The sequence below is a fragment of the Phyllostomus discolor genome, chromosome 10 (genome assembly GCF_004126475.2).
Source record: "Phyllostomus discolor isolate MPI-MPIP mPhyDis1 chromosome 10, mPhyDis1.pri.v3, whole genome shotgun sequence".
Lineage (NCBI taxonomy): Eukaryota > Metazoa > Chordata > Mammalia > Chiroptera > Phyllostomidae > Phyllostomus > Phyllostomus discolor.
Window position 1 is genome coordinate 81170017 of NC_040912.2, and position 10127 is coordinate 81180143.

Below are 10127 nucleotides of genomic sequence, written 5' to 3' on the forward strand. Positions count from 1 at the left end.
TTTCTTCACAAGACACATAAGGATATTTAGTTTTCCATATAAAATGGGGATAACAATGGTGTTCAATAAATGTAATTTGGGGGCTATAGCAAATAGAAATAGATTTGAAATCAAAAGAAAAACCTCCAAACATTTAATAGCAACACTGTTATTCTGTTCATTTTACTGTGTGACCATTAGAAATACAACCATATACCTAACAATGATACTTTTTCTGGAAACAGATCTTGAGGAGGAATTCGTTAGGCAAATCCCAGGGCCTCCCTCTCATCTCTAACTCCCACTCTCCCCTGTGTGATCTCTGAGTTACATCACGCTGACAGCTCTTGATTTATAGCTCCAGCCCAGACTTCTCTTGTGTGATCTATTCTTATGTTTAACTTCTCACCCATTTGAATGTCTCAAACTTAATGTATCCAACACAGGATTAAGTCTCCTTTAGATTCTAAGCCTTGTTGCCCCTTAGATTTCCCTGTCTCTGTGAATGATACCACCAAGCACTCTCTCACTTCTCACTAAAACTAAAACCAGAAACATGGCGACAAAGATTCTCTCCTTGACCAAACTCTAGCCAGCCTCTTGTGAGCCCTCTTCTCAACTAGGCCTCAACCTTGGTCTATAAAGGCTTGAACAAACACTAACACAGTTCCTAACAGTTCAAGGCCACATTCCTAAGATGGCCCTTCCTGCTTAAGAAAACTCAAAGCTGCTTTTTTTTTTTTTTTTTTTTTTTTACCATTTGTTTCCACCAACACCTGAGGATAGGGCGTCTGTCTCCCAGTCTCCGCAGGAGGGTAAAATTGCATTTACACTGCCTAACTACTTAAAAATTTTCATTTCCCTGACTTAGCTGAGACCCTGCTCATCCTATTCCCTCATTTTTTCCTTTAAAACACCCAGTCACCTCTGTACCAACAACCAAAGTTGAATTCCATTCACGGTGGACTCTTTTCCCTACCTGAGTAGTCATCACTGATAAAAACTAGTGTCTGGCTTTCTTTATCTTTGACAGTGGGAGTCATAAATAACTCCTACCATTCCCTCATATTCAATCCACCAGTAAGTCTTCAAAATACATCGTTCGCTTCTTGCCATCTTCATACTGACTGCCCCCACCGCCATACGCATATCCTTTCCTGGTCGTAGCATCTGCCTGTACTGCTGAAATAGCCTCCTAGCTGTGTTTCCATTTACACTCTTACCCTTTTCCAAGTAATTCCCCACATAGCCAAAATTAATTTTTTTAAACACGAATCAAACATATACTTTTCCATCCAAGACCCTTCGATGGCTTCCTACTGCATTTAGGAGGAAATCTTGGTTATCTGTTATGGTTCTCCAGGCTCTCTCCGATCTGACCTTGATAACTGTGTTCTGTCCTGACTTGCCCCTCCCACCTATGTTGTTGTTTTGGTTGCCAGAGATCTCATCTTCTGCCAGTGTCAGGAAAAACCAAGCTTGTTCCACCCTAGGGCCATTATGTTTATTATTTCCTGTCTAAAATATTCTTTCAGTTCTTGCCCCCTCCTTCTTACCTTTGTGGTTTCAATGCAAATATTACCGCCCACTTTATGTAGGTCCCTCAGTGACTTCTACCATACAGCCCAGTTTTATTTTTCCCTTCACCTCACTTATCACAAATATTTTCGTTATTTTTTATCTGTTTTATTAGGTATTTGTGGTGTTCCAGAGCTGTTTGCTTTTGTCTGCAATCCTGGGCACCAGAGAGAACGGCTCTTCCTGGTTCCTTGTGGCTGAGTAATGTCATGTAACTAATTTGGGGCTGTTAGTTATGGGCAGAAGTAGTATGAGTCATATGAGTTATGAGCAGGCTGTGAGTCAGTGCAAGACCCTAGAGGGCTCTTTAATCCCTCTGTTACAGCAACCTGAAACTTTACAGACAGTGGCGAGTGTCAGTCTGGGGTCCTGAGGGACTAGAATGAGAGCAGAACTCCCCTGCCGTCCCATAGCAGATGTGCAGTGAAATAATAATTAAGCTTCTGTAGTTTCAAGTCACTGAGATTTCGGTGTTTATTACTGCAGCAATGCTGAGCCAACCTCGACTGATAACAGAAATTTTTGTCAGGAGTGAGCGATTACTAGAGCAAAAACCTTAATTATGCTAAGAGAATTCACCCTTCCACTGATTCAAGAAGTATTTATTGAGCACCTACTAGGAGCCAGTGTGGTGAGAAATATCTGGCATATAATTTACAGCAAGATAGGCAAGATTCTGGTCCTCACTAAGCCTAATTTTTGATGTAAGAGGCAGATAATAAATAGGTATTTTGTTCAGGATAGGCTACTCTGAACAAAATATATTCTGCAATAACATACAACCCCCCCAAAATCATAGTGGCTGAAAACAAAAAGGTTATATCTTATTGGTATTACCTGTCTATTATGGGTTTCAGGGGAATCATTATTACTTAGGAACCCAGGCTGAAGGTTGCCACCCTATTTACTGGAAAAAAGTATGTGGGAGGAACTCACAATGACAATTACATGTATAAATGTTCTTTTATGTTCATAACTCATTTTCTAACAGTAGTCACATGCTCCCCATGACTACCACCTACTAGGAGTCCAGAAAGTGCCCCAAAGAGTGAAGCATGAGCAGGTAAGACTAGTGACTACCACCATCAACCCTTCTGATCATTAGCTATTAGGTTTACCTTTCTTCCTCCATGCAAAATATATGCAAACCCTTTTCTGGGGAAATAACCAGAAAAGTTCTATCTCATCCCACTGTCAGGTTCAAAGTTCATGAGCTCACAGTGGTGGGGCCTGGATGTAGCTTCTCTGGATATGGAGACCTATGAACTAAACAAACAAATGTCTGTGTTCCTCCACACTCTCCATACCTAATATATACTGATAGAGTAAGAACAGGATGATCACCATAAACATTCATTCAAAAAGGAGCAGAATGCGATTCAGAGAGCAATCATCTGTGACAATTCTGGAGTCCTACCAGGCAGACATTGCAAGGGTCTCTGTACTAGGGTGGAAATATTCCTCAAATTGTCCAGAATTGGTTAGGCCCCGATTCTGACCCATAGTAGGCTGTCCCTCAGTGAATTGTATTCTGTGTTCCTTAGCTCCACCTTCCACCTTCCAAGGGAGTTCTCTCTCATTGTCCTCCATGTTCTTATGTCAGAATTGAGTCGAAGGGTAGGACACCTAGCTGGTGTTCTGGTATAGCTTCCTGGTGTGGGAAACCCTTCCCCCGCAATGCACATATTGTAGAATTGGGTATATAGAATCCTTAATTCTGGGTGTTTGTGTATGTATGCATATATATGTATACATATGTGTGTATATATGTATACATGTATACATATATTTAGAAAGATTTCTGGAAGGAATCTCACATTAATCAATCATGTCATCTCTGAGTTGCAGCAGTATGTTCGATTTCTTGTTTCCTTCCCCGTATCCTATGCTATATTTTCTAAATTTTCTATTAACAAGTATTAATTTAAGAATTAGAATAATAAAATCATTTTAAGTCATGTATCTGTGTGGAGCAGAACTTCTGTCCAATTTAATAGAAGGAGTTTCAGTCATTGCAACAAGCTTATAAAAACGAGGTGACGAGAAAGAGTAATCAAGTGGACATAGCTCTAGCAGATATTAAAACATAACATGAATTTATGACAAATAATTAATTTAAAAAATACTAATTCAGGGCCCAACACTGTCTGAGGATCAAGCAGAGAGCAGTAACTAAGAAAGATCTCTGTTCTCATGGAGACAAATATTCCAGTGGGAGAGAAATAATAAGTAAATTAATAAGATAATTCTGGCCCTGGCTGGCATAGCTCAGTGGATTGAGTGCGGGCTGTGAACGAAAGTGTCACAGGTTTGATTCCCAGTCAGGGTACATACCTGGGTTGCAGGTCATGACCCCCAGCAACCACACATTGATATTTCTCTCTCTTTCTCCCTCCCTTCCCTCTCTAAAAATAAATAAATAAATAAAATATTTTTTAAAATTTTACAAAAATATAATTTTGGTAGTATTTTGTGCTGTGAAGAAGCTACAGAAGGATGCTATTTAGTGAATGTTGTTGAGGGGATCAACATTAGCTAGACAGGGTGGTCTAAGGCAGCCTCTGCAAAAGCAGAATATTTGAGTTGAGACTTCAATGAGGTGTCACTCAACCTTTTGCAGGGAGACCACTCCAGGCAGAAGGAGCAGCAGTTGCAAAGGTCAAGGCAGGTATAGGCTTGGTAGAATCAGGAATTGGGTGGGCCCCACTAGTAGCAATGTTGAGGCAAGTCCTGACAATAATGTGGACTCGCTGAACGTGTCCTGGGAATTTTCCTAGGGGAGAAGAAAGTATGACCTATAGAATATTATTGGCAAATTTTTAAAATTTCATCAGAACAATGCAGTGCTAAACTGGCATTAATATCACACAGAAAGTCGACACGAGTATAAAATTCAATTGTCTGTTTCTCTGGCATCTCTCAAGTCCTCATTTTAGGGCATGTGCCTTGTGCAGATCCACCGTCATGAACAGCTAAGACCTTTCCAGTTGAACAATTCCAGGATGAGGTTTCAAGGAATCCTGTTCTTCATCATGCTCTGATTAAACCCTCTAAAATTAATGCAGGGCGGCAGCGCTGAGGGGTCAGTGAGCAGTAGTCAAGGACCAGAGCTGGGCCGGAGGGGCGGCCTGCAAGCCCATAGGCCATGGTGTGTGCATGGGTGTGTGGGGAGGGTGGCCATGAATCTGGGAGGCCACAGTATTTGGGCTGGGCACACAACCGGATGGAGTCTGGTGCCAGAGCTCCATGGGTACCTCTGTTTCAGAAGATCTAGGTTCATTTTAGAATGGGAGTGGGGTGAGCTTAAACGGCCTCAGCTATGGAAGGTGAACAATGTCAGGGGCAGGAAATGATAGCTCTGACCCTTCAGAAACTTTCACCCAAGGACCGTGTCATGGTGGTGGCAGCAGACTCAGAGGTTGGCTGGCTTTGATGAGAGGAGATGAGCTATTTTAGGAAGATGGTGAGTTAACCAAGCAAAACAGTTTACTTCAGTGCAAAGGGGGGATCCTGACTTACTGTAGATACTTTTTTTGTGGGAATTTACTCTATTGGAAAGTTTGAATTTCTTCTTTGTTCTGAATTACATGTCACTTTTTAGATGTAATGATTAGGGATGATTTATTATTATTGCCTTAATTGTGGAAATGAATGTCTTGTTTAGACAAAATACTGTCAATTGAAAGCATGCTGGTTTTTTCCTCTTACTAACCCATGCCTCTGTGGATTCCCAAACTGGGCCCCATCACTCACCTTTGGCAGTACCTGAGTTTTAGGTCACATCCCTGGCTTGAAATGAATAGTCTCTAAAGTGTTCACTTTGCAATCCTGAACCTGTAAGAGAAAAGGCAAATGTCACACTGTCACGAGGGACAGCAATTGCTGAAGTGGCCCCTTAGGGAACTATACCAGACCGGATGGGTTAAGAGACTGACTTAGCCTGCAAAGCCTGACACATTGCACTGAGTTTGTTAAACAAGTAAAGACCCAGGAGCCAAAATCTCACTGGACTATTAACCACCACTTGCCTTTAAGAGCAGGCCTCAGTAAATTGCCAGTGCTGATGACAGTAGCAATAGGAAGACAGTATCAAGTCTGATCAGTGCATCAGGAACTACTTCCAAAAGCATGCCTCTAGCTGGAGGGGATGGATTCTTGATTCAATATTCACACATCTAAATGTCTGCCTTCATAACATGCCCAACTATAATAATTCTGAAATGTCCTCCTTCATATATGTATGTATAGGGTGAAGAAACCATAGCTTATAAAACTGAAAGGTAGGTTACTAGAAAATACAGACAGATAGTAGTGTGTGCATGTGACTGTATAATCAACACCTACTAATTCACTTTGTTGTAAATAGCCTCACTCATTCCACAATGTCTGAAGTAGCATCTCATGCTGTCAACTCTGGGAGGACAGGAGACAAGAGTGTCTCAATGACATGCTCCTCAGAAAATTCTGTACTTCGTCAACAGTCAACTCATTAATACCTTTCAATGCGCAAAGCCCAAGGGCTGTAACTGTTTCTATGCCACTCATTTCTTTACAGCTGTCCTTGTGTGGTTTGCTCTGCCATTCAATGCTGCTGGAGAGAGACAATGGGGAACTCCCTTTCTTTGGGAAAACTTCAAATGCTTAGATTCTGCAGTGACTTTATGAATAATGGTTTCAACATTGCCAGGTCCTTCAAGGTAGGTGGAAAGACTGATTGTTTCTGCTAACTTTAAGGAAATTTACTAAGGGAAAAAGAGGATAACAATTCAAACTTCCATGAGCTGTGTTTTCATAAATGTAAACTATCCAAGTCATCAATAAAAAAGCCTTATACATGTTAAGACTAACGAAAATAGTAACTTCTGGCCAAGATGGAGGCGTAGGTAGACACACTGTGCCTCTCGCACAACCAAAAGAAGGACAACAACAAATTTAAAAACAAAAACAACCAGAACTGACAGAAAATTGAACTGTATGGAAGTCCAACAACCAAGGAGTTAAAGAAGAAATATTCATCCAGACGGGTAGGAGGGGCAGAGACAGGCAGCTGGGCAGAGATGACTTGTGGTGAGGTGGTGGCTGGAGGACTGGGGTGGGCAAGGCGGCAGCTGGTGGACCAGGTGGTCCTACATTCATGTACAGATAAGCTGGGAGGAACAACTGGGGAGCGAGACAGACTGTGCAGCACAGGGCCCCAGCTCAGGGAAATAAAGCCTCAAACCTCTGATTGTAAACATCTGTGTGGGTCAAGGCAGCGGAAGGAACTCCTAGCCTCACAGGAGAGTTCATTAGAGAGACTCACTGGGTCCTAGAATGTACACAAGCTGGGAATCAGCACCAGAAGGGCCCAATTTGATTGTGGGTAGTGGGGGAAGTGATTGAAAACAGGCAGAGAGCTGATCAAGCAGCATTGTTCCCTCTCAGACCCTCCCCCACATACAGCATCACAAACCAGCAACGTGGGTTGCCCCACCCTGGTGAACACCTAAGGTTCCACCCCTCACTACGTAATAGCTGCGTCAACACACACACACACACACACACACACACACACAAATGGCCCAAATGAAAGAACAGATCAAAGATTCAGAAAAAATACAACTAAGTGACGAAGAGATAGCCAACCTATCAGATGCACAGTTCAAAACACTGGTAATCAGGATGCTCACAGAATTGATTGAATTTGGTCACAAATTAGATGAAAAATGAAGGCTACGCTAAGTGAAATAAGGGAAAATGTACAGGGAACCAACAGTGACAGGAAAGAAATTGGGACTCAAATAAACGGTGTGGACCAGAAGGAAGAAAAAACATTCAACCAAAACAGAATGAAGAGACAAGAACTCAGAAAAATGAGAAGAGGCTTTGGAACCTCTAGGACATCTTTAAACATTCCAATATCTGAATCATAGGGGTATCAGAAGGAGAAGAGAAAGAGCAAGAAACTGAAAACTTATTTGAACAAATAATAAAGGAGAACTTCCAGAATCTGGCAAAGGAAATAGACTTCTAAAAAGTCCAGGAAGCTCAGAGAGTCCCAAAGAAGTTGGACCCAAGGTGGAAAACACCAAGGCACATCAGAATTACATTAGCCAAGATTAAAGATAAGGAGAGAATCTTAAAAGCAGCAAGAAGAAAGGAGACAGTTACCTACAAAGGAGTGCCTATGAGACTGTCAGCTGATTTCTCAAAAGAAATCTTACAATCAAGAAGGGGCTGGAAAGAAGTATTCCAAGTCATGAAAGGCAAGGACCTACATCCAAGATTACTGTATGCAGCAAAGCTTTCATTTAGAATGGAAGGGTAGATAAAGTGCTTCTTAGATAAGGTCAAGTTAAAGGAGTTCATCATCACCAAGCCATTATTATATGAAATATTAAAGGGACTTATCTAAGAAAAAGAAGATAAAAAATATGAACAGTAAAATGACAACAAACTCCCAGTTACTAACAACCGAACCTAAAACAAAAACAAACTAAGCAAACAACTCAACAGGAACAGAATCACAGAAATGGAGATCACATGGAGGACTATCAGTGGTGAAGGGAAGGGGGTGGGGGGAAAGGTACAGAGAATAAGTAGCATAAATTGTAGGTAGGAAATAGACAGGGGAAGGTTAAGAGTAGTATAGGAAATGTAGAAGCCAAAGAACTTATATGTATGACCCACTGACATGAACTAAAGTGGGGGGGGGGGGTGCGGGTGGGAGGGTGTGTGCAGGGCAGAGGGGAATAAAGGGGGGAATGGGGTAACTGTAATAGCATAATCAATAAAATATATTTTTAAAAAAGACTAACAAAAATAGCGTGGATCAAGATGTGCAACACATTTATATTTATTTTATTTTATTTATTTTATTTTTCATCCCCAGGCACCATAAAGTAAAAATCCTGAACCATTTGTAATTTTTTCCTGCTAACTTTAGGGAGAGTCCAACTATAGTGTACTCCCTCCCATACTCTTCATAACATGTGACTATGTAGCTCCACTGTCTGTGTGGGTAGGAGCAAGTGTAATGGAAATGCATGTTAGAGATATGATGATTTGCTTAAAGCAAATGCTTCACTGGTTTGACGTGTGACATCCTTATCAGGGAGGCTGGCCTATACATATGAGGGGAGCAGGGTATAGAAAGGAGTTGGGGAGAAAAGGGATAATAGTGGTAAAAATCAGCATTCTACTGTTTCATAGATTATTAAAAGGGTTTGCATTATGTCATCTGCTCGAACTACCCTGTGAAGTTCATTTTACTACGTTATTTTACAGAATGTGGAAATGAAACAGAAAGAGGCTCCGCGATTTTTCTGAGGCCACACAGACTACGTGTAGACACTCGGTGCCTATGGGGGCTTTCCGTCCACACTGTTTAGAGAAACGGGCTCGGCGTGCACAGAGTGAAGAGAGCCCGAGCTGGGTTTGTCCAAGTCCCAGGCTCAAATGCCCATAACAGAGAGAAAGCATTTCAGAAAAGGCTCAAAACCAAGGAGCACTAACCAAGGGAGATTTGTTCAAAGAATTTTCAGAATGGGGAGGTCAGGGTGTGGCTTCAGGCCTGAGGATGAGATCTGGGGAGGCCTCTCCGGGAGAATCTTGCTTCTTTTTTTTTTAATATTTTATTTATTTATTTTAGGGACGGTAAGGGAGGGAGAGAGAGAGAGAAACATCAATGTGTGGTTGCCTCTCATGTGGCCCCCACTGGGGACCTAGCCCGCAACCCAGGCATGTGCCCTGACTGGGAATCGAACCTGCGATGCTTTGGTCTGCAGCCCGAGCTCAATCCACTGAGCTACGCCAGCCAGAGGAATCTGGCTTCTTTAAAGACCCAGAACTGGAAGCAATGTCTCTAGGCCAGGGAGGGAAAGAGACACGGGAGGAAAACTGAAAATGCAATGAAAGTCATTGTGTTTCTTAGCCTCGGCATTATTGACATCTTGGGCGGGGTAATTCTGTGCTGTGGGGAGCTGTCTTGTGCCGTGCAGGGTGTTTAGCAACACTCCTGGCTTCTCCCCACTGCATGTCAGTGGCATTGCCCCTCCCCATCCCAACTGGGACAACCAAAATGACTCCAGACATTGCCAAGGGTCCTCCAAGGGGCAACGTCACCGCTGGTTGAGAACCATTATTTTAAAAGAATGAAGCTGAATTAAGTAACCGAGCTTGTATGATGCAAGTTCCCAATCTGCATATGGATTGCATCTCCCCATGTTTCTTCTCACACGGTCATATTTTTAAAGCAATGTGACTAACTTGCCAAATATATGCTTATCGAGCAAACTTCTAGAGATGTGTAGTATCAGGGCAAAATAAAAGGGGAAATTATGGTGTCATGAAAAACACTAGAGAAAAATTCCAGATTCTTGAGATAGTGGCAATAGAATATTACGCAATGCAGCAATTTCCCAGGTCTTCTTCTTTTGCGTTACATGCAGGCAGGCAATATGGTGCACTCCTTTTGGAAGACCATTTGGCCTTGACCTTGGTGCCAGGGGCTCCTTCTCTAGTGCGTAGAGGAGTTTCTACGTCCTATGAAGCTCACTGGTACCGAACCACAAGGGCCCAGAGCTGCCCTT